Here is a 23132-nt window from a genome sequence, read left to right as displayed (position 1 = left end):
AGTTGTGTGACAAACTTTTTTGTTTCTCAACGTATCTCAACCAAACTCGATAGTGACAAGTGGTATTTAGTTCTATACATTTTGACCAAAATTGATATTCAAAATTGAGCTACTATATCTTATAGCTTTCATATGAGCAATCGGTCAACAAATTAAAATTACAAGAGATAAGTGTAAAACATAATTGTCCTAAACACAGATTAGTAGTTGAGTAACTTAGTTGGAGTTTAGATTTCGTTTAGTTGAGTTCGATTCGGCTCGGTTTGGATCGGATCGGATCGCGTCTAATGGCCTTATAAAGAAGCTTTAGTGTTGTTTAAGTGGTTACATTTCAAAATTGAAAACATTTGCCATTATTGCACGTTTTGAAGACATGTCACCGTGATAATTTGACAGCGCCAACAAAACTGTGAAAAGTCACATAGTTAAATGCAGTTGTCATCAAATTATGCATTTTCATAATACTACATCCATATATTCTCCGTCACATTCTGACCCCTCGCTCACCCACTCTCTTTTTTCCCCTCTCTTTCTAGTGTCTTTCCTATCCACAATACACATACGGTGTGAGTATTCATGAATCATTTGGTTAGCGCCTGGAGCCCAAATGGACACTGCGACAACTTCCCCGCTAAGCTCCCATGTAATCCCGCTGCTCGTCGCTCTTTGTCGTCGTCGTCGTCGTCGTCGTCGTCTTTACAATATTCGGCTTACGCCAAAAAAGAGAGAAAAGTATTTAAATGAAATAAAATTGTTGCTGATTGTTAATAAAACGCTGCGAAAGTGACCAAAAAAGTGTCAGTGGTTGCAAAAAGCAGCTGAGCTTTGGTCTTCATGGTAAAAAACACATGTACAACTGATGTCCACATATGTACGAATTTGTGTGTGTGTGTGTTGGTTCATGATGGTTACATGTTGGTTACACTTTGAGTGGGTGAGTATGTGGCTCATCGTTTATGACTAATAAATGTATGAATTTGCTGTTGCAGTTGCAATTGTTGCTGCCGTTGCTGCTGCTGTTGTGGCAATTGCATTTAGCCCAACGTTGCTTGCAACAGCAAAATGAGTGCAAAACGAACATTTTGAAATGCTAATAAAACATATTGGAAATGAAAATGCAACAAACGATTGTAAGCATAAACTACGCCACACACAACAACAGCAACAACAACAACAACAAAATCAAAGCAAAAGCAATAGCAACAATAGCTGCAGCTGCAGCAACAGCAACAGCAGCCACCACAATTGTTGCTGTAATGGCTGTGCGGAGATTGCGCAACAGCGCAAGCGCAACCTCGCAACGATGCAACGCGTTGCAACGGTGCAACGGTGCAACAGTGCAACAGTGCATGCGCAAGCTTGCAGTCTTCTTTCTATCTTTATATGAGTGTAATATGTACAGTGGCCCGCAGCTTATTTCATCCAGCACCTCAAAACATTTTTATCCATTTTTTTTTAAGTTTTGTTTTCAAAGAAACGAGAATAAAACTTTCAAATGCAAAAAAGAATTAAAAACGGAGAATAATACCGAAACCGATATCAGAACCGTTGACCGAAATTAACCGTTTAATTTAAAATACCGTAGCCGGGTCCGTAAGCGGTACACTTTTCCGGTACACTTTCCAATAGTAGTATGTATCATAAATCATTAAAAATAAGTTATATTATATGAATCTTAAATATAAGTTTTTGGTTAATATCGCAAATGACGACTAAAATATGAGTTTAAGTTTTTTTTCATCTTGCCATAACATGTTTCCTTTACATGAATTATTAAGTTAAATTTAGCATTTATAACTATTATTTGCGGTCCTTGGTTATAACAGCTTAACTAAAGGCGATATAAAAAAAAAACAGGTTTTTAGAGTAATGTTAGATTACGTAAGATATCCACCAAGAATAATCTTATGACTGTATTACTAGAGGAACGGGTCAAAATTACGCCAGAGCTGACCCGAAAGCTGGTCAAATCTATGTCAAAGAGACTCAAAATGGTTACTAACCAGAGGAGGATCAAATATAAAAAGTATATTAAAGTTTATGTTAAGTTAGTTTAAGAATTGAGTTTTTTACCTGGTTGCAATAAGCTGCTACTTTACTAAACCCGTTACATAATATACTATGTAAGTATTTGGGTATAGACTGACTGACTTTTTTAAGCCCCATGCCGATCAAGTTTGTATGATATTTTTGATAAGCTCTTTCCGCTCCCACCGACAGTTTTTAAGATATAAAGTTCTTTTTTTTTTTTGGAAAATTAATGTTAATCGCAATTATTTCGAGCCAATAGAAGGACAGTAATTGCTGTATTAGGTTTTTTTAGTTGTGAATTGCTTAAAAGTTCTAATAAAAATACATAATTAATATAAATGAATTGTATTTGATAAATTCAAGCATTAGGCTAACAACAACCTGCGTTAATTTGATATCGCTTAAAAGTGGCTTAGTTGATTTTCTAGGTGATGATTGAAATAAGCTGTGCGCCACTGTATGTCTGTTTGTGGGTGTGTGTGTGTGTGCAGTTGTTTGTAATCAGTAGCTTGCAATCGAAATCGACAACGAGGCGACGCACAGTGGGACATTAGGGCGAGAAGGCGGTATAAAAATCATTTTTTCGATGAAAGCGATTGTAAACGAAATAAATGCAACTGATAGAGAAATCTTCAAAGATTACAAACCCAAATGTTTTTGAAATCAGGTAAAAATTTTGGTCGTGACAGTCTCTCAAAGTTCACCCATTTTTCAGAACACTCGCAAATGTGCAAATTATACTGATAAAACTTAAAAACTGTTTTGTTGACAAGTTATACGACCGATCTTTATGTTTTTGGTTTCATATGAAAAGTACGTTCATTTCTAGTTAAATGCCGTTGTTTCCACATTTGTTGACTTTTTATCCCAGCAATGTTTAAAAAAAGAACTAAAATTAGTTTTTTTTTTTACTTTAATGGAATAGAACTTCTAATGGACTCCATCCCACTACTACAGGAGTCTTTGGTAATCAATTCTCTAACTAAATAGCCCTGGTCTTTCTTGCGTCCAGCTGCGTCTAAGGAAGCTATAGAGCAAAAACTGATGCAACCTCGCAATAAAAATATTTTTTTTTTTTTAATTTGCGTATGTTAATTCCTAATTAATGTTGTTAAAAAGATGAAAAAAGATTGAAATGTGTATATTGGGCAAAAAATTGATTTCGTTTTTAATTTTACATGTGAACTGTACTGCACTCTAAATATTTTTCAACTTTGACTGAAGACCCTAAATCAACCAGTGAGCCTATCACGCAGTGCAAACACTCATTTTAAGGCTTAAGAAGTTTGTAATCAAAATTTTTCAATTTTGGAAATATCCTAATTGATTCAAAAGATATGATTTTTGGACATTAAAATCAGAGATTGTCCCACTGTGCGACGCCAGTGAATTTAGTTGACGAAACACGAGGCACAAACAAAGAACATAAAAAACGTGCAACAAATCAGACGAAAACGAAAATGCGAAAATTGTTCGCATTCGCAACAGAAAACACCAGCAACAACGACAACAACAGAGGCGTTTATAGTACGAGCGAACAATCGAACGAAGCTAAACTGCACGGCTTAATCGAGTAAATGGCGAGAAAAACTGCCATTTCATTTTACCCCATTTCTTTTCTTTTGGCATTAATCTGTGTTTCATAAGTATTCAAATTTATTAGTTTTTAAATATAATTATAAATAAATTAGATTACTATGTAACATACCATTAATGTTAACAGTACAGTCCAATGTTAAGAATACAGCTGTTAAAGTCTGCTGTTGCAAACGAAGATCTTGTGCTTTAATAAAGTGTAAATTTGCAGTGCATTTTACAATTAATAAATATCCAAGAAAATTATTTTAAAAAGTACAAATTTACAATGAATTACAATTTCAGGTTTATACTATGTGTTTGTCCTCATATGCTGTTGCTTTTGTTATGTTTAGAAATATTACAAAACTTTATTGTTTACTTATTATTTCTTCAGAAGAACTTATTATTTCGGCTTGCGCTTGTACTTGCACAATAGAAATTCAATCATCATAGTCTAGGTCCTGGACTCTAGGGTTATTGCCTAACTTTTTTAGATCGATCATTTAAATCATATGAATGTATAAATGTTCAAAGCATACTTTTAGGAGCACATGCACAATTTCTGGTGTCGAATTTTCTATAACTTGCAGTCTAGGATACTAATGTGCAGCTCTGAGAATTTAATGGATCTTGTAATTCTAAAATGAGCTTGGACATATGCAACGAAATGAACTCGAAACATGGGCTTAAAATGTATAGAAATTTATGGAAAAGTTATTACAAGTTGTTTCATATTACTTTTTTTGTTATTACAATATAGATTTTGAATAAAATTGGCTTATCAATTAATTAGATTAGGAATTCTTTGAATAATCATGTAACATAGCATCAAAAGATTTGAACAGATTTGATAAATTGATATGGGGGCGTTCTCCTGCTGACCCACAGTAGTTGCCACGTCCGCTGCCGCTTTGGTTGACACCGCCGGAGCATATTGACATTGTCATTAATGCTCTTTATTAAGCCGCGGCGGCACAATCGAAAGTATTTCAAAGTTGGTCGGTTTTTGTTATTGGTTCAATAAGTATCTGTTTTTTTTTTTGCGACAAAGACAAAAAAGCTTTTAATTTAAGACGAAATGGCGATGACGACGACGGTGCGGCTTTTGGTTCTTTTGGCTGCGGCCGGCCAATGATAAGGGGTTAAGTAAAAAAATTTTTCAAATGAAAAAAAAAACAACAACAAAACGGAGAAGAATATAAATAAATAAAAAAAAAAGAAAAACAAAAAACCTTTATCGTTGCCCTCGCCATCATTGCTGTCACCGAGTCCCGCTCCTTGGTTTCATTCCCGCGCTGCAATCTCATGGATATGCATAGAGTGCTAAACTCTAGAAAGGGTAGAGGGGCGGAGGTAGACAGGGATATAGGGAAAGATACAGAAACGGAGATGGCAATGGAGTGGTGTGTGGGGAGTGCGAGAGATGAAGACAGACAGATGTATGTATGCTATGCAGCAGTTGTTGCTATATAAGAAATTCTTTTAGCCCATACCAGCCGATGTCGGAGTCGGAGATGGAGATGGAGATGGAAGTGACGGTATAGTAGATGGTAGCGAAGGAACCAAAATAAATGCGCAATGCATACAAGGAGCGCAGCGCGCGAGAGTTGAGAGTAAGAGAGCCGCTACAACGTGACATTCCTTAAATTATTTTCTGTGCTCAAGAAAACATTAAAAAATATTTTTATCTTGTGCAGAAAAGAAGCGGCAGCAGCAGCAACAACTTCGATGGGAAGAATCCTTTTTAAAAAGTTGCTGCTTCAGCTTCAACTTCGGCTTCTGTTGCTGCTGTTGCTGCTGTTGCTTCTGGTTCAACCGTTTCGCGTACGTTCGTTGCTGTTTTTTTCTTTTCATTCTTTTTTATAGTTGAGGAAAAAAAGAAAAGAGTAACACGGAAAAAATGTGACTCTCATTAATTTGTGGAAAATTGATTTTGTAACAAGCAGATAAAAGAAGAACAACCATCAGCAGCACCAAAAGCTACAGCAGCAGCAACAACAACTAACACCAACAACAAAACTCATATAAAAAAATCAACAGAAGCTTCAACTTCTAAGCACAATGAAACAGCACTTTACGAGTACTTTTTTATAACCCTCAAGACACACTCGAACCTGAGTTTTATATTAGAAAACTGATTACCAAACTGTTTTTAAACTGCTTATGCAATTTGCTTTATGACAAACCAAACCACCGCCGAGAACTGACGGTACTTTCAAACTTGCACAACTCTATAACTACATGTATAAGGAAATTTTCTTCTGAGTAGGTACAAATTACTCTATTAACAAGTGATGTAAGTCCAAACTTTGGATAGAGTTTTGGATTGAGTTTTCTTAAAAAAAATTGTTTTACACGCGAGCTTTTATTTGAAATCTTATTTTTCTTGCATCGTTTTCATGCCTAATTCAAACGTTGACAATTTAGTAGTTTATTTACTACACTGATAAAAAAAATTGTTCTTAAATCAAGATTTTGGTCTCAGAACTAAGATTTTTGTTTTCAAAAATGCGTCGAGAACATAAAATTCTTCAATTAAGAGAACACATTTTGATTTTAAGAACATTTTAAATAAGACCAAGTTCTTATTTTAAGAATGAATGTCCTTTAAATTAAAATCTAATAATAAAATAAAAAAAAAAAATTTTTTTTTTATTTATAATTTTATTTTATTTTTAACTTTTAATTTTTTGCATTTTATCCTGTTTTAGTAATTTTACAAATGTTATTTTAATTTGTTACGAGTGGGATTCGAACCGCCGCCTACTGTTTCACAACTAAAGCGGTTTCTCTAACCAGAGCGCCACGGGGCCAAAATTTGCTTTCACGTACATATTTATACTTTCCTAACAATTTAAGACTTTTATTCTTATATTAAGATTTTACGATTTTTTAGATAAAAATTAGATTTTGAGTATTGTGGTCTTAAAATAATCTGTTTTTGATTTTAGATGTTGGTCTTTTATTCAGTATATGTATCGCAGAACAATCTTACTGTTAGGTATGGCTGCTTTTGTTGCTATATTACAATAAAATATCTCCCAAAAGAATTTTTAAGTAAAATCTTCATCATCACACGTTGAAAGCTCCCGGATTTGGATTTTTTCTCAAATTATGATATTTGAATGATGTATATTTTTTGATTCAAATATTATTTTGATATAAACATATGAAATATTTTTAACGTCTACAGCTAAATGCTGACTTTTTTATTTAAAAGTTAAAGTTGATATGAGAAGGTATGAGAAAATTATATTTATTATTTTTGTTATATATAGTTTCTAAGGTGTCTATGTTGATAGTTTTGATCTAAATTGGGTTGCGTCTGTCGTTTAACTGATACCATATTTTATAAATATATCTATAATATATATAGTTGATATACCCCGTAAGGGTATTATTACGAAATAAAGGCGGTGGCCAAGCATTAATAAAAACAAATAACAAGTGTGCACGAAGTGTAGAGAGTTGCAAGCCAGCGAAAGAGTCGCTCCACGTTTTAAGTTCCAAGTTTTCAATCTGTTCAGTGCGAAGACAGTCAAAGGGCGCAACGCACAGCTTAAAAGTGTCCCGGGGTCTGAGAAACTGACGAGGGGTTGAAACGGCAACGGCAACGGCAGCGGCAGGCTTTGGCTCTGGGCCATTATAACATTGGTTGGGTCCGTTGCCGCAGTACGGCGGCAAAAATAGCCAAAGCCAACATGGCGGATGTTGCATGGAATTTATTTTTACTTTAAAGTAAAGAATTTTTTGAATTCCTGAACGTTGAAAAATGTTTAAAACGACAAAACAAAGTATGCACGAGCTGTGCATAAGTGTTAGTGTGTGCGTATGTGTGTGTGTATGTGTATTAAATACTTTCAAGACGCTATCCTACAGCAGGGTCTGGAGGGAACGGCTATAGCTACAGATACAGCTACAGCTACAGATACAGATACAGATACGTGCGACCGGCCTGCAATTCAACTGAAATGACAGAACAGCTGACACGACGACGCGGTGGCAACGACGCGACGACAACATTAAGCAAAACAAAGCGTGGAGGTGTTGGTGCAGGGGGAGGGTGATTCGGAGGGAGATTGAGATTGAGAGGGAGAGGGGGAGGGGTTCACAAACGCTGTGTTGCCGCAACGAACAGAGACAGCGATTAAGGACGCAACATGCCTGGGATCCCGTATCGAATATCAAAGAAAATGTGGTAACGATTTTTGCTGATCGCCAGATTCTAAAGCTATTGCTGCCTCTCATTCCGATTCTGCTGATGTATGTATGTACATTGTGCATAACATATGCTCATATCTGATAAAAAGCAGCTCGATGATAAGTTGGGCTAGCTCTAACCTCTAGATAGCCAGATCGATTTCATCAAGATTCACTTGAAGCGGCGCCCAGACAGACATGTTTTTATCATATGCTATGTACTATTCTTTTCCCAAGGCTGAGCCCACATCCCTCTACCACAACCCACTCGTCTTGACTCGTCGAAATTACTTCTACTTATGATGGGAAACATGAGTTGCACTCATGTACACTAATACGTATATGCAGCAAGTGCGTCGAGCGCCCGCTTTTGGCGTTGGGGCGTTGACAGGGTCACATATGTTCAACCCAATGATGCGTAAAGGCTTCAATTCTTCTCTTGGCCAGCATTTGTATACGAAATTTCGCAAAACAGTTTCTAACCAGCTACAAGTAACCAAAATTTAAAAAAATAAATCCGAGGTTAAAGTCTAGTGTCCTCGCTTTCCATGCCTCAAAAGTTCTGTTATCCCATTTTCTGATGATCGATATTAATTTTGAATATACATACATATGAATTATTCTTTTAAAAAATTTGCTTGGCATTTGGCATATTACGCTGGAAGGTCCCGATTCCTTTACTCAAAGACTTTTTTCAGAAAAAATTCACACAAAGAATCAGGGATTAAAACTGTAATCGAAACCCTAACCTTTAACCGGTATTAGCCGATTGAAATTGGTAACCGTATCTGAAACCCTAGCCGAAACAAAAGCTAGATAATAAATCAAAACCAAAAACCGAAATTTTTCAAACCGAAATAACTGATTAATAACCGATTTATGTATAATGGTTAGTTTCCGTTCTGTCGAGAATTAAATTCAATTATGTTGTTAAGGGGTAATCATCGTTTTTCAAACTAACTTTGATTTTAAATTCGAATATTGATCACATGAAGAAGATCTTTTTGAAATCAAAGAACTTTTTTTTATATCAGGGGTGTTCGTGAAATACAAATCAAGCGAAAACCCGGTGGGTTCGGTTTGTTTACGTTCTTGGAACACCCCGGTACATTAATGTTTTTTATCAAATTCAGACCACTTCATTCCTTTTTTGTGAACCGAAATCGTACTTTTGAAACCGAAACAAAAAATCAGTAACCGCTACGAAACCGATAATCAATGATTTTGAACAACCGAAACTCAAAATAAAAACAATACCATAACTCAAACATAAGCCGATATTCGATTCGGTTATATACCATGCAAAGAATAATTCATATAATTCTTAGATTGGTTGAGATATCTCAAAAATCAAAACAGTTGTTAGTACTAAAACTTGATTTTCAACCGATCGTTCCTATGACAGCTAGTGGACCAATTTGAACCAAATACGGTCACAAGATATAAGACAAAATCAAATTCATAATCTGCAAGTTTGGTTGGGATATCTCCAGAAACTTAAATGTTTTTTCTTCTTAAAAGTGATGGTATGTGGGCTATTTATATGATATTGAAAACCGATTACAACTAAATTTGGTCAGAATGTCTAGGATCAACTTAAATGCATATTCCGTCAAAATGGTTGAGATGTCTTAAAAAACAAAATCAAGTTTTTTGTACTTAATATCTAAAATTAATTTAGATATATCATATACACCTAAAAAGACAAAATTTTGACAGATATATATTTTAAATCGAAAAACGAGGAACTTTATTAACTATAACATATTGAAATTTAATAGTGATCTAGAGCGCCATTTAAACCGCCAAAATGTGAGATAAAAAACATTTTTTCAACTTTAGAATTTTACCTGAGCACTTTGCAAAAAGTCCTTAAAATAACTTTACAACGACAAGTTGCGACATATAGAACATATCTGTAGCTTCTCTGGCTTGGAAACTGTGGGGGTGCCAAATTTAGCGGGTTTTATCGATTTTCTGTTAAACTATCGGTTTTTTTGTACCCTGTGCGGATATATAAAATTTGTGCAAAGTGTGTAACGGGCAGAAGGGGTTGTGACAGACCCTAGTAAGTATATATATTCTTGATCAGCATCAACAGCCGAGTCGATACAGCCATGTTTGTCTGTCCGTATGAACGAAAAGATCTCAGTGATGGTAAATGCTAGGAAAATCAAATTTGGAATAATGTCAGACAGCTTGTTCTGTTATTTTAAATATTTGACTCCGGTTCGGTTTGGTTCACTATATCATACATATGAACGCTCATTCGAGTTTTAGTTTAGTTTCAGTACGAAAAACTTCATGGTTTTCTGAGATATCTCAATCAATATTACAGAATATACATTTAAGTTTCTTTTATATATCTTGACCAGATTTGGTTCAAATCGGTCCACTATATCATACAGCTGTCAGCAGATTTCCGATAAGGAATAATTTCTTATCATAAAATCTAAGCTTTATTAACGTTTTGATACAAAACAAGTGGAAAAGGCTATAGTCGAGATCCCGACCATAGGATACCCGTTGCTTATTTCCATAAATATAAAAGTACTTTAATGAAATTACTTGAATTACTTTGAAAACATTAAATCGCCATAACTGCCGTTATACGTGTTATATCTTGATGCGATTCAGTGAAATAATAGATAATAATAACAGATAAATTTAATTACCGAAAAAAAACTTATTATCTTAAAAATGGTGGGTGTGGCGGTTTTTCGCGCCTTGCCTTAAATTTGAATCAAACTTGATCTGCGTGAGGTATATAGAAATCTGTGTGCCAAATTTGGTTGCTCTATCTCTTATAGTCTTTGAGATCTAGGCGCTCAAACGGACGGACAGACTCGTCTGTTGATGCTGATCAAGAATATATATACTTTATAGGGTCGGAGATACCTCCTTCTCCTCCAACGAACTCATTATACCTTTTAACTTGTTTTTTAAGCAACGGGTATAAGAAAATAAGCAAAAAAAAAATGACTTTTTATCTCATTTTGGAAAGATCACAAAAACTTTTAAATTTAATTCTCCAGTTGTTGGATTGCGATGATCGACAAATCATTTGACGCGTATTTTTCATAAGAATAATTAAAAATTACATTGGACCGAAAGGCTGCAATCATTAAAATTTTGCCCCTCCCACTTACATCCCTTATCTCATGAGCCAGACCTTTCGATCGGTATATAACTCGATCTGATCGGACAGCCGTAGCAATTTTTCCATTCTTTCTGTAAAAATCGTTAGTCGCCTTTCAGGCTGCTTTCGTCACCAGCGCAAGTTAACAATGAATTAACCCATGGTCATTTGAATGAAGAAGAATTGTCAAATGAAGTATTTAGTGCAAATATTGTATAGCCGAATGGCTTAACATATAAAACAAATTGAATAGATGATTCTGCTACATTAAAATCTAGAAATTAATACTCACATTTTTTACACAAAAAAACAATTTTAATTCTTAGTTTTCAAAATGGATTTAGAATTTCTTATGTTTTTAAATAATAAATCGTTGCTTATAAAAATTGATTGTTTTTAAAATAAATTGTGAACTTTTCTAGACACGGTACTGTTTATAAAAATAATTTTAATTAATAATTAAAGATCATTTCAGATCGCATTGAAATTTCACTCTACTTCATGGAATTATAAAGCAGTTATTATCGTAATTATTATCAGCGATTGTGTTACGCTGTCTCTGAAAACCATTCGATAAAAGCTTGAACATAAAACAGGAGAAATGGGAATAGTATTAAGTTCTAAAAAAAATATTGATAATAATGTGCGGGTGGGTGAGTCAATAAGCTCTGATAGTAGATAGTAGAGATCCTCAATATCGACCTTCAATAAAGCACCTTCAGTGGCAAACATAAACATGGGTAGATAGTTTGTTTACGAGTATGAGTATGAGTACGAGTACGAGTACGAGTACGACTAGGAGTACTCATACATGATGCATGAATGCTATGATAACAATTGGTTATATGAGAGCCCCGCTAAACTGGCGAGACGTTGTCGTTTGCGGTTCGGTGATCGGTCTGCTTATAATGAAGCAGCACTGAGCTGCCAATGCGATCAGCTTACAATGTGATCGTGTTATTCAAAACTGTCAATGGAGCTCGACTATATCCACATACGAGTACACACATTTTATTTTATTTCTCTGTTTGTTGAGGTGCAATTTAAAGAACTCCAAAATAATAAATATAATATACTTGAAACTAAACAGAACAATAATAGTAGGTATTTGTAGAAATGGGGGAGATGTTAACCCAACTTTAGTGATGTTGTTTGTTTGGGAAGCCCCACAAGTAGCAGTACCTTGATGCAGTCAAGCGAATTATTGCTGCAACATATGACAGAAGAATTAACTAACTAAGAACTAAGTACATTCGCTTGCGTCTTAAGTGGCAGTACATTTCATTGGACTTGGCCCTATAACCCAAAATTACTTAGTCGCAGCTATTTTACATACAGACGCGTGCAAAATAATACGAGCACCTACTAGTGATGTAAAAAAAACATCGATGCATCGCCCAGTGAATTTTATTTGACGATGTTTCGCGATGTTTTACGATGTTTATGCAGATATCGATGTTCATCGAAGCATCGAAGTTTGACAAAAACATCGGTCGTAACGATTAAGACTGCTATAAAAGCATAACATACAATATATATGACTGCTACGAAAGCATTAATTGTTATAATTATAATTTAAAACATTTTTAATCAAAAATATGGATCAACGGAATTTATTGTGATATTTATTTTATACATTGTCAATACAAAATTGTTAATGTTATGAAAACAAAATTTTTATTATTTTATTAAATTCGAATAATAGATATACGAAATCAACGCTTAATTTTAATTAATTATTTTTTTTTTTTTTTGAAATTTTTTCAATTTTTCAGTTTTTTTATCGAGGTTACTGAGCGAACGGCTCAATCCAGTCCTTATTCGAATGCAGTATCATTGGAAAAAAGTTAAGAAAGAAGTGAATGATGGTAGAATCAGAAAATGTTAAAGAATTATGACAAGTAAATCGCATTGCTATAGCTCCTTTAAAGTTTAGATGGATAATGATAAAAAATAATGAGTAAGTTTATTTCTTTATTTTAAATATTTCGGCCTTAATTTGTACTCACAAATGGTCAAAACTGCTATAGGAATCAATAATACGTCGATTTTCATTTTTGAGTTAACGCAGCAAAGTTATCAAGTTTACAAAATATGGACATATCAGGAGATATTAATATACTATAAAAATATAAAGATATTACATAAGAAAAGAATTATTTTAGCGACGTTAATGGACAGATTATGCTGTTCTTAGTATTTCGCCCACGTCTGTATGAACATACTATACATGCATATGTAGTATGTACAGTCTTTACTCGTATGCATCTTACATAATATACTCGAACATGCAATTTGTAAAACAAATTCAATTAGCTTCTTCTCCGACTGTCTGTGAGTGTGACTCAAGTAATGTGCAAAAAGGAAACTACATAAAATGCAAAACTGGCGAAGAGACTGACAGAGTGTCAGACTGATTGATAGAAAGGCGGTTGACAGTCTGATTAGACTTAGCGACTCTCACTTCCAATTCGTCTTCCGATTAGCATTGCAATTCGATGATGACGACAGCGACGACGATAATGACAACGACAGCGACAGCGACGATGCCAATGTCTCATTCGATGAGCAAATGTAAACAAATGCATTCGGAATCATTTCCCATTTCCAGTAGCATTACAAAATTTAAAAATTGATTAACGGCGCGTGGCTCTAACGGTTCCTGTTTCGCTTCAACCTCAAACTCAATCTCATCCTTCTGCATCGGCTTTGACTTATTTGTTGCTATCGCTGTATTTGTATCTGTATTTGTATCTGCCACAGTCGCAGGTGTCGTCACCAATAGCGTCAGCGTCATCGTCGTGGTTGCCAGCGGCGAATTTTTGCGAGTGCAAAACTAATTATCCAAACAGAACAGCAGAGCCCAATGAATAATACTGATAAAGTGGTATGGGATTCAATTTCGTATACCAATATAAATGAGCTGAGCTTGCAAATTGTGCAATAGCTATGCCCAACCCTTTAGATACGATATCTATCTCTCTTACTCTCTCCATCTTTCTACACTGGTCTTTCTTGAAGTGTACATTTCCCGAACGATCTGGCAATGTGACGCATAAAAATGCTGACATTCAGCCAACTTCTAACTAAATAGCTTTAAGTATTAATGGAAATCTGTTTTAAAAGTCCATCACAATAAATATCAAATATCCAAAAATATTGTTTGTTTCCATCGATGCTAAAATGGCAGTTACTTATCAGTCACTAGTCTTTTGTTATCATATTACCCGAGGCTTCTGCAGAACAGTCAAGTTAAGAATCTTTTACATATCCTTCTAAAATTGTATAGAAGTGTAAGTAAATCTAAAATAGCAAAATTTGCGAGAAGGGTTTCTTGTTTTGATTTAAAGAACACTACGGCTAAGAGTAATCAAATAATCCCGGAAACGTATGGGAATGATTCTCAATTAATCAGCATTTCATTAACTTCGTTCCGTTTTTAGTTTTTCTTTTTTCAGAAACTTATTTATGAACATATGCAAGTCGAAGCCAAGAACTAATGTTTCATTAAATGTTTTTGTAAAGGGAACATGGCACAAATGCAACAAATATAAATTTATACTTGAAATATTAAATTTTTTCAACATAGCTAACTATTTTAAGCTTTTTGAGTTTTTGCTACCATTATCTATCGAAATCCAAATTTCATTTGTAATATAAAGTGCCATTTGAAATTCAACACCAGCAACTGAAAATCTTTTTACATTTTTTCTGTTCATTGGTTTACCAATATTCTTTTTATATTTCTTATTGTGTCACACTAACTATTAGGCATTTAGATTAGGGCACGTGTGCTTGGAAATTCTCATTTTAGGCACCATTGTTCAAAATCCAACAATTTTAACCCAACACAATCCCTTTATTTTATTTTTCAAAGAGTCATAATAGTAGTAGGGTTAACGTGAATCTAACCATCGGTAATTCTAAGATGGAGCATTTGGGCGGAGATTTGAACAAGTCAAAAACGAGAATCAAATTAAAAAAGAGTCCAAAACAGAGTCCTCGAAAACATTAGATACATAAAGTCTTTAGAAAATTACGAGTCAAAATAAGTTCAAGACAAGTCAACGCTGTGAGTTTCACCTTTAAGGATGTGGAACAATAAATGAATTGTCAAATTCAAAGTGGTTGCGAGGGGGGGAACAGGACATTGAACAATGTGGTAAAATAGTTGAGTATACGTAATACAAGAACGACTACAGATATTTGAGGAAAACCTTTGAATAAAATTCGGATGTCGAGTATATCGAATACTCATATCATGAATGGATGAATACAATCACTTGACGCTGAAACTGGTCGTGCTTTAGTTTATTTACATTTTCATATACATACATAAATATAGTTATATGTGCAATATCAAAAAGATGATGAATATATACACATATATTTTCTTTTGGGCGATAACAAAAGCCACGCATCAGATTAAGCGATAGCTGCTGATGATGTTATACGATAGCGTCGTTCACTCTACTGCTTATATGAATCATCCGACGGGTTTCTGATTAGTAACGTTTACGGCTTTTGGGTATAGCCGATTCGCACAACAAATTTCCCGAAACACTCAACTGATGAGCTACAAATTGCTTATGAATAAGTTTATGAATTTCAAATAAATTTTACTTACTTTTGTATAGAAATTTTGAATAATCACAATCCATGCTGCTGCTGCTGTTGTTGTTGTTGTTATTGTTGTTCTTGCTGTTGTAGTGAGTGTTTATTGTTGCTGTTGCTGCTGTTTCTGGTGTTGTTGGTTTTGTTTTGATGTAGACATGAAGTATTGCTAAATGGATGCGGCGATTGTTGATGTAAATATTTGATTGATTCACTGCATTAACACTGATTTCTGCACTTGCACCATTCACGTATTTTAATAATTCCAGACATTCAAAAACCACAACAAAAAAAAAACAAAAACAAAAATAAAATAATATATTTATTATATGAAATACCGTTAGCCGGGGACGGGGCTGAAACTGCAGCGCTGACACAAAAATTTAAAGATTGCCGCCGGCGGCGGTGCAAGAAAATTGAAATTCGAATTCGAACTCGAAGCTAGCAGCCCGTGCAACCTTCTGTTTCTTATGTAGATATTTAATTGTTGTTGTTGTTGTTGTTCCCTTAGTTGTTGTTTTATTGACACTTGGTGGGCGCATTTGCCATGTATTATAATTATTATTATTATTATTGTTGTTGCTGCTGCTTTTGCTGCTGCTGTTGGTTTTTGTTATTGTTGCAATTTAATGCCACTTTACAAGCATGTATAACATTGTGATTTTTTGAATGTTACTGTGGTTGTTGTTGCTGTTGTTTTCGCTTTTGTTTTGCTTTCATTTACAGAGCAGTTGTTGTTGTAGGTGCAAATATGTAATACACACAGGCACACACACCTGCCTGTTGTTGTTGTTGCTGTTGCTGTCGGTGTTGTTGTTGCACACATGTGTGACAGTAGCATATTCTTTAGCGACTGTCGCCGCCACAGCACAATTCTTGCTATGCTTCTTCTCGTCTTATTTGTTGCCTTCTTCTTCTTCGTCTCTTGCTTCTTCTTATTCTGATTCAACTTCTTGTTGCTCTGTAAGCTTTTCTTTTGACTCTCGTTTGCAGGTGGAGCTGCTGCTGCTGTTTTTGTTGTCGTCCGTTGCTGTGGTTGCCGTTGCCGTTGTTGCTGTTGCTGTTGTTTTTGTTGTTTCTGTTGCGGTTGCTGCTGTTGCTGTGTTTTCGTTGTTGCTTTTCCGCTTAACTGTATCTTATCTGGGCGCGCCTTTTGCTTTTCTTTAACTAAATTGAAATTTAAATAACATCAACATGTGTTAAGATGTTATTGTTGTTGTAGCTGTTTCATTTATTATGCACACTGATGAGAGTAACAACAAAAAAATTATATATCTTCATACATATGTCTGTATGTACATACATACATATACATTAAAAAAAAGGCGCGCAAGCTTTTTTCGTCTATCGCTGTTGTTGCTGTTGTAGCTGTTGCTGTTGTGGCTGTTGCCGCTGGCAGCTGCTGTTGCTGTTGCTGTGTGTTTGTTATTGCTGGTTTTGTGCGTTGAGGGTTTCTTTTGTATTTATTTATTTTTGTTAAATCTCTGATTGAATTTGTGCAACAGTTGTGCTAGCGTTGTAAACTTTTACACACTACCGTCACACAGAAGCACCACAAAAAAATCACAACAATAAAAAAAACATTGCGTACATACAAAACAACAAAATTGATGTAGCAAATAATATTGTCGTGTGTGCCAAGAAGAACAACACAACTTTTTTTAAATATGTTGTTGCACCAAAACAAACCCACACACGTACATACTTAGGCACAGCACGCAGTTATTTGACATGAAGAACATATACTTAGATGTATGTACATTGTACATACATACATATACATATGCAATTATAATTTGCTTTTTCGCGCCGTCGCCGCCTGTGTCGCTGCCGTTGTGAATTTAATTTAATTTCTTTTGCTATATATTATGTTGTTGCTGTTGCTGTTACTGTTGTTCTTGTATTTGTTGTACTTTGTACTTGTTAGTTTTTTTTTGTTTGCGCCTTGCGCCTTGTATGCGGCATGCGCTCGTCAATGTATCTTTACTTTTCATGTATCTTAACAGATGATTGTAATTCGAATGCGGCTTCTGTTTCTCAATGGATTCTCGTTGGGCATTTACTAAAACGTTTTTCTTAGACACAACACGCCGCTCAATTCTCTAGCCAGAGAGTCAAAGATGTATTATGCATATATGTATATACATATTAAGAAAGATACATACATACGTATCTAGGTATGTACGTACGTAGGTACATAAACCAAAAGAAATTTTCTATGCGTATTGTCTAGGCTATTTGGATATTTGATTTGAATTTGTTAACTACGTGCTGCGCTTGCTTTCGCATACAAAATATGACGCCAACCAACCGACGGTATAAACAAAACTACCAATTCGAAATTAGCTCAAAAAGTATTTCAGGCAAAAATTAAAACAGCAAAAGCGCTCATTGCGCGCGAGCGAGCCGTGCAGTAAAACTGCCAACCTACCCACACACGCGTACAAATACACGCGCACACAACACACAGAGCACACACGAACGTACGAACCATGCCCGAAGACCGAGCCCCAACAGTTTGTTGGATATACGCGCGACACAGAGTCACACTCGCAAACACACACACCCAAAGGCATATACAGCAAATTTACTCACCGAGTTGGTCCCCATCAGCTGAATGGAGTGCACAACGAGAGCAAAATATACAGAGAGACAGAGACAGATGCGAACGGGGAGAGAGAGAGAGAGAGTAAGTTAGAGCGAGAGATGGCAAATGAGAGAATGTTGCCGCTATCTACTGCATAAGAGCGAGTGAGTGGAGTGCTCTCACAGCGCATGAATCAGCTTCCGCTGTTGCTGTTCACTGTTCCTGTTGTTGTTGCTGTTGTTGTTGCTATTGCTGATGTTGTTCTTGTTCTGGTTAGCTGCCGAATTGAGTTGCGCTCAAACACGTGTTGTTGCTGGCGTGTCTGACGTTGAGCGCTTTTCTTCAATGTATACATAAGCTGAACACTTGCTGCTGCTTAATTCTCAATAAGTATCCGCACATTTGGCGCCTGTGAGCCATGTTAATACGGTAACCAATTCTATGATAAACATTGTGAAAATAGAGTCGCAATATTATTGCTTTACGCTTGCGACAATTATTTCATAACTCTTACAATGGTAAGCTAGGAGCTAGAAAATTTATTTATAACTTTGAACATTAATAAAGTTTTCCAGAATTTTAAAGTAAAATAGTCGTAAAATCAGCTTTAAAAATAAATCATCATTGTCTTAATCCTAAAATTTATATTCATTTAGAAAATGTAAAGCATTTGATTTGTTTTCGCATTTTTGAGAAACTATGAAATTTAAATCTTAACACTGAAAAAAGGTTTATAAAAATAAAAACAGCTAAAAATAATCTAAACCATAGAAAAAATCTGGTTTGTATGTTTAAAAAAAAATTAGTTTGGCTCGTATAATTTCTTAACTGTGGCCTAGTGTAAGAAGAAAATTCGGTCAAAACATATAAGACAACAGGAAATGCATAATCTGATAGTTTGATTTGGATATCTTCGGAAACAACAACCATTCTCATACTAAACCTTAATTACACTAGGCAACAAATTTGAACTTTTTGGCTTTTAAACGAACGAAACCCAATTTTTGGATAGATTTGGGGCCCCATATGACGAAAATCATTTTTTTTTTTTCTATGGCAGAGTTTTTTTTTGGAATCTTTAAAAATTTGTTTTTTATTTCAAACTTTTTTTTAGAGGTACGTTGACATTTGTCATAATTACTCAAGAATGTCAAAACCAATTTTCGGAAGCTTTACTTTTTCTGAAAGCTAATAAATATATTTATAGTTCGTTTATACACAGACTTAGATTTAAACCAGTAGATTAAAGCCATCAATTTTTGAATTAAGAAAATTATGATTTTTTGCTTTGCGTTTTTTTTAGATTATTTTTCTTTAAAATTCAAGGAAAAATCGACGCAAATTTATTAATAATTTCGCGTCGTTTAAGATATGATTCATTAAAATATATGGAGTGACGGCTTAGTTATTAGCATATAAGCAAAGAGACAAGTTTCACTCGAAAGTTAATTTTTGACTGATCGGTCCAATGGCAGCTATACGTTATAGTGGTCCGCTTCCAACCAAATTTGGACAAATTGTATAAAACGATACGAGATTTATAATTTGTAAGTTTGGTTCAGATAACATTAAAAAAAAAAGTTTTTCATATTAAAGGTTGCTTGTCGACACTGATAAAAATAATGTTCTAAAATAAAGATTTTGGTCTCAGAACTAAGATTTTTGGTCTAAAAAATGCGTCGAGAACATAAAATTCTTAAATTAAGAGAACACATTTTTATTTTAAGAACATTTTAAATAAGACCAAGCTCTTATTTTAAGAATAAACGTTCTTAAAAATGAAATAAATAAAAATTATTTTTTTATATTTATAATTTTTTTATTTTTAAATTTTAATAAAATTTATATTTTTTGCTGTTTTAGTTTTAGTAACTTTATAAATATTATTTAAATTTGTTACGAATGGGATTCGAGCCAGAGTGCCACGGTGCCACCATTTGTTTGATACGAAATATTACATATTTATACTTTCCTAAAAATTTAAGATTTTTATTCTTATATTAAGATTTTAAGATTTTTAGATTAATAATCTTAGTTTTAGTAATTTGGTCTTAAAATAATCTTATTTTAAGAACAAAATATTTAAGATGAATGTTCTTGATTTTAGAAGTTGGTCTTTTTTCCAGTGCATATATCTGCCATAGAAAGGCTTGCTGAAAAATGAAGTTTTAGTACGAACAACCTCGTTGTTTTTTGAGATAACTCAACTAATCGGACAAAATATGTGTCTGGGTTGGTTATTTCAAATGTTCTTAAAATCAAGATGTGCTCTCTTAGTTTAAGAATTTTATGTTCTCAACGCATATTTTAGACCAAAAATTTTAGTTCTGAGAATAAAATCTTGATTTTAGAACATTTTCATGAAGTCACAAAGTATTTTGTAGTCGAGTACTCTCCATTCGGCGTTTCTTATTTAACAACCTTGTTTATGGACATGAATAACAAACTTATGTATATTGACGAAAACTGTCTTCGTGTAAACGTGAGAGACTCCATAAATGTGCTCCTTGTCGACTTATTCCAAATAATGAGACAATTGAGTGTACACTGATAATTAAAATGTTTTAAAATTAAGATTTTGGGCTCAGTACTAAGATTTTTGGTCTGAAAAATAGGTCGAGAACATAAAATTCTTCAATTAAGAGAACACATTTTGATTTTAAGAACATTTTAAATAAGACCAAGTTCTTATTTTAAGAATAAATGTTCTTAAAATTAAAATCAAAAAATAAAATATATAAAAATTATTTTTTATATTTACAATTTTTTTTTTAATTTTGATTTATATACATTATATTTTGTCTTATTTTAGTAATTTTATAAATGTTATTTTAATTTTTTTTAACTAGTAGAATTCGATTATTTATTATTTTTAAGAACAAAATATCTAAGATGAATGTTCTTGATTTCAAGAAGTTGGTTTTTTTTCAGTGAATGTGCTTGGAAACGAGTGCATATGTGTGGGTTTGTATGCGAGAAGCTCCTGAAAGGAACATACATACGTGTATGTACGTATACGTCGATTGCCGGGCTCTCATCGAAACACTTAACACATATCACTTTATTTCTATTTTGGTTTCATCATTTGATGTTTTGGCGCCGGTTCTGACCAAAGTTGATCTCGTCCCAGTGCCAGGGATTCATTTGTGGTTCGATTTAATGAATTAATTATATATACATGTATTAAATGTTAATATAATACATATCCGAAAATACTTGCATATCACATACATTACACTATAGTGTTACAACTCCAAATGTTTAACTTTTGAGATTACTGTTCATCAGAAGAATAATATTAATGTAAACGAATCGTAAAATCAGCTTTAAAAAATCACAATTTTCTTAATACAAAAGTTGATTGCAAAATTTATATTACTTTTATGTATTATTTCCTGAAAACGTTTAAGTTATGTATGTTAAACCGAGCTAAAAAAATGTAAAATTGCTTAATATGTTTATACTGGTGTCGAATGTCTGAGCTGTTGCGCATAAAATCCTGGTCCTCTGAATAGATCCTCTTTACGAAGTAAGAGTCTAGTGAAGACAGCCTTATCATGTCCCAAAATTTCTGATATCTAAGTTTTTGACAAGTGATATTAAATTTAATATCCATTTGAATTATTCATTAAAAAAGAAATAGTTTGCAAACTTTGAAAAAAGCCCAATAAAAAGTTCCTTTCCAACGATATATAGATCATATCCCCCTCCCACTTACACACGCTTATCTCATAAGCCAGGCAAGTTACCAAAAGTCTTACTAATTAAGACTATACCTTTCGATCGGTAGATTTAAAACTCCTAACGCATCACCTGGTAAAATATTATAGTGGTAATCGCTATAACTAGGCCAGCATCTTACTGTTAATACTATCGTATGTGAAAGTGTTTGTTCGAATAAGCAGGAAATCCCATACAAAATTTACAGGAAATTTATTTTAAATACCAAAGCTGAATGTGAATTTTATCGGCTGATTTTTTCGAACATATATATTTAATTTGCAGCCAATTATATATATTTTTTTATTCATCGCGCAACGAATGCATTGAAATGAGCTATACCGATATTAAAATGTAAAAAATATTTTCTAATTTAGCCCCACCAAATAGATTGAAAAACATTTTGAGAATGCTGTGTACTGGTATTTATCAAAATCCTTTGACAATCGAAATTAATGACCAATTCGTTAGATTTTAACCATAACCCAGGGCCCCTTTTAGGTAAATATTTATACTAAAAAATAAAAGGATTTAACAAATTTAGTTTTTTTAAATAATATTCTCTCAAAATATTATGTGGAATAACGAAGTCTTAAGCATTCAAGCAATATCAAAGACAACTTGGCCGAAACGATTGAAGATAGTTGAATTCAGTTAAATATTGTAAATAAAAAAAATATACTTATACTTTTAAAAGTTATATAAATTTACTTCATTAGTTAAATTTTTATTAAACCTATCGTATTGGTGGGTTTACATAGAGGCACAATGGCATCATTTTCTGCGGCAATTTCTGAAAGACCGTGACACTAGTCAAAGTGTTCACATTGAAGTCACCTAAAATGTGCTTCACAGCGCTGTGCCAAGTCAAAATGACTGCCGTCAATGTGAACACTACTTGTCATTTTCACACAGCGCCACGGCTTCAGAAAGTTCACAAAATTTGAACATTAAACAAGTTCGTGCGCAATAAGTAAGTTCCACAAAAAGAATAAGAACAAACCAGTGGCGCGCATTTTCGTCCAGCAAACAAAATTAATTTAATGCATATTCATCAAATAAGTATTATTTCTGAGCATTCCACACAACTTCGCTAGCATTCCTTCAATTTTGCTAGTCCAATAACCAATTCAATTAATAAAAATTCATTCTCTATGGAATAAATTTCAAGATCACGTTAATTTAAAAACTATAAAATGTACACCAAATCCATTTCAAAACACAAGAATTGCAAAATAAAATAAACATAATTAGTCGTGCCAC

General features: G+C 33.8%; 1 long non-coding RNA gene across 2 annotated transcripts; it reads right to left on the bottom strand.

Moving 5' to 3' along the window:
- Positions 1-16476: 16476 nt before the first annotated feature.
- LOC117793831 lies at positions 16477-17977 on the bottom strand. 2 transcript variants are annotated; one of them, XR_004618315.1, is made up of 2 exons: positions 17831-17977; positions 16477-17095 (listed from the first exon to the last, which is right to left on the bottom strand). It is a non-coding gene; the product is annotated as an uncharacterized LOC117793831 (long non-coding RNA). The 2 variants fall into 2 exon arrangements; XR_004618316.1 differs by having other exon boundaries at positions 17854-17977.
- Positions 17978-23132: the final 5155 nt, after the last annotated feature.

This window comes from Drosophila innubila, chromosome X (genome assembly GCF_004354385.1).
Source record: "Drosophila innubila isolate TH190305 chromosome X, UK_Dinn_1.0, whole genome shotgun sequence".
Lineage (NCBI taxonomy): Eukaryota > Metazoa > Arthropoda > Insecta > Diptera > Drosophilidae > Drosophila > Drosophila innubila.
Note: the sequence above shows the minus strand (reverse complement) of the source record. Positions and strands in the feature narration are given on the sequence as shown.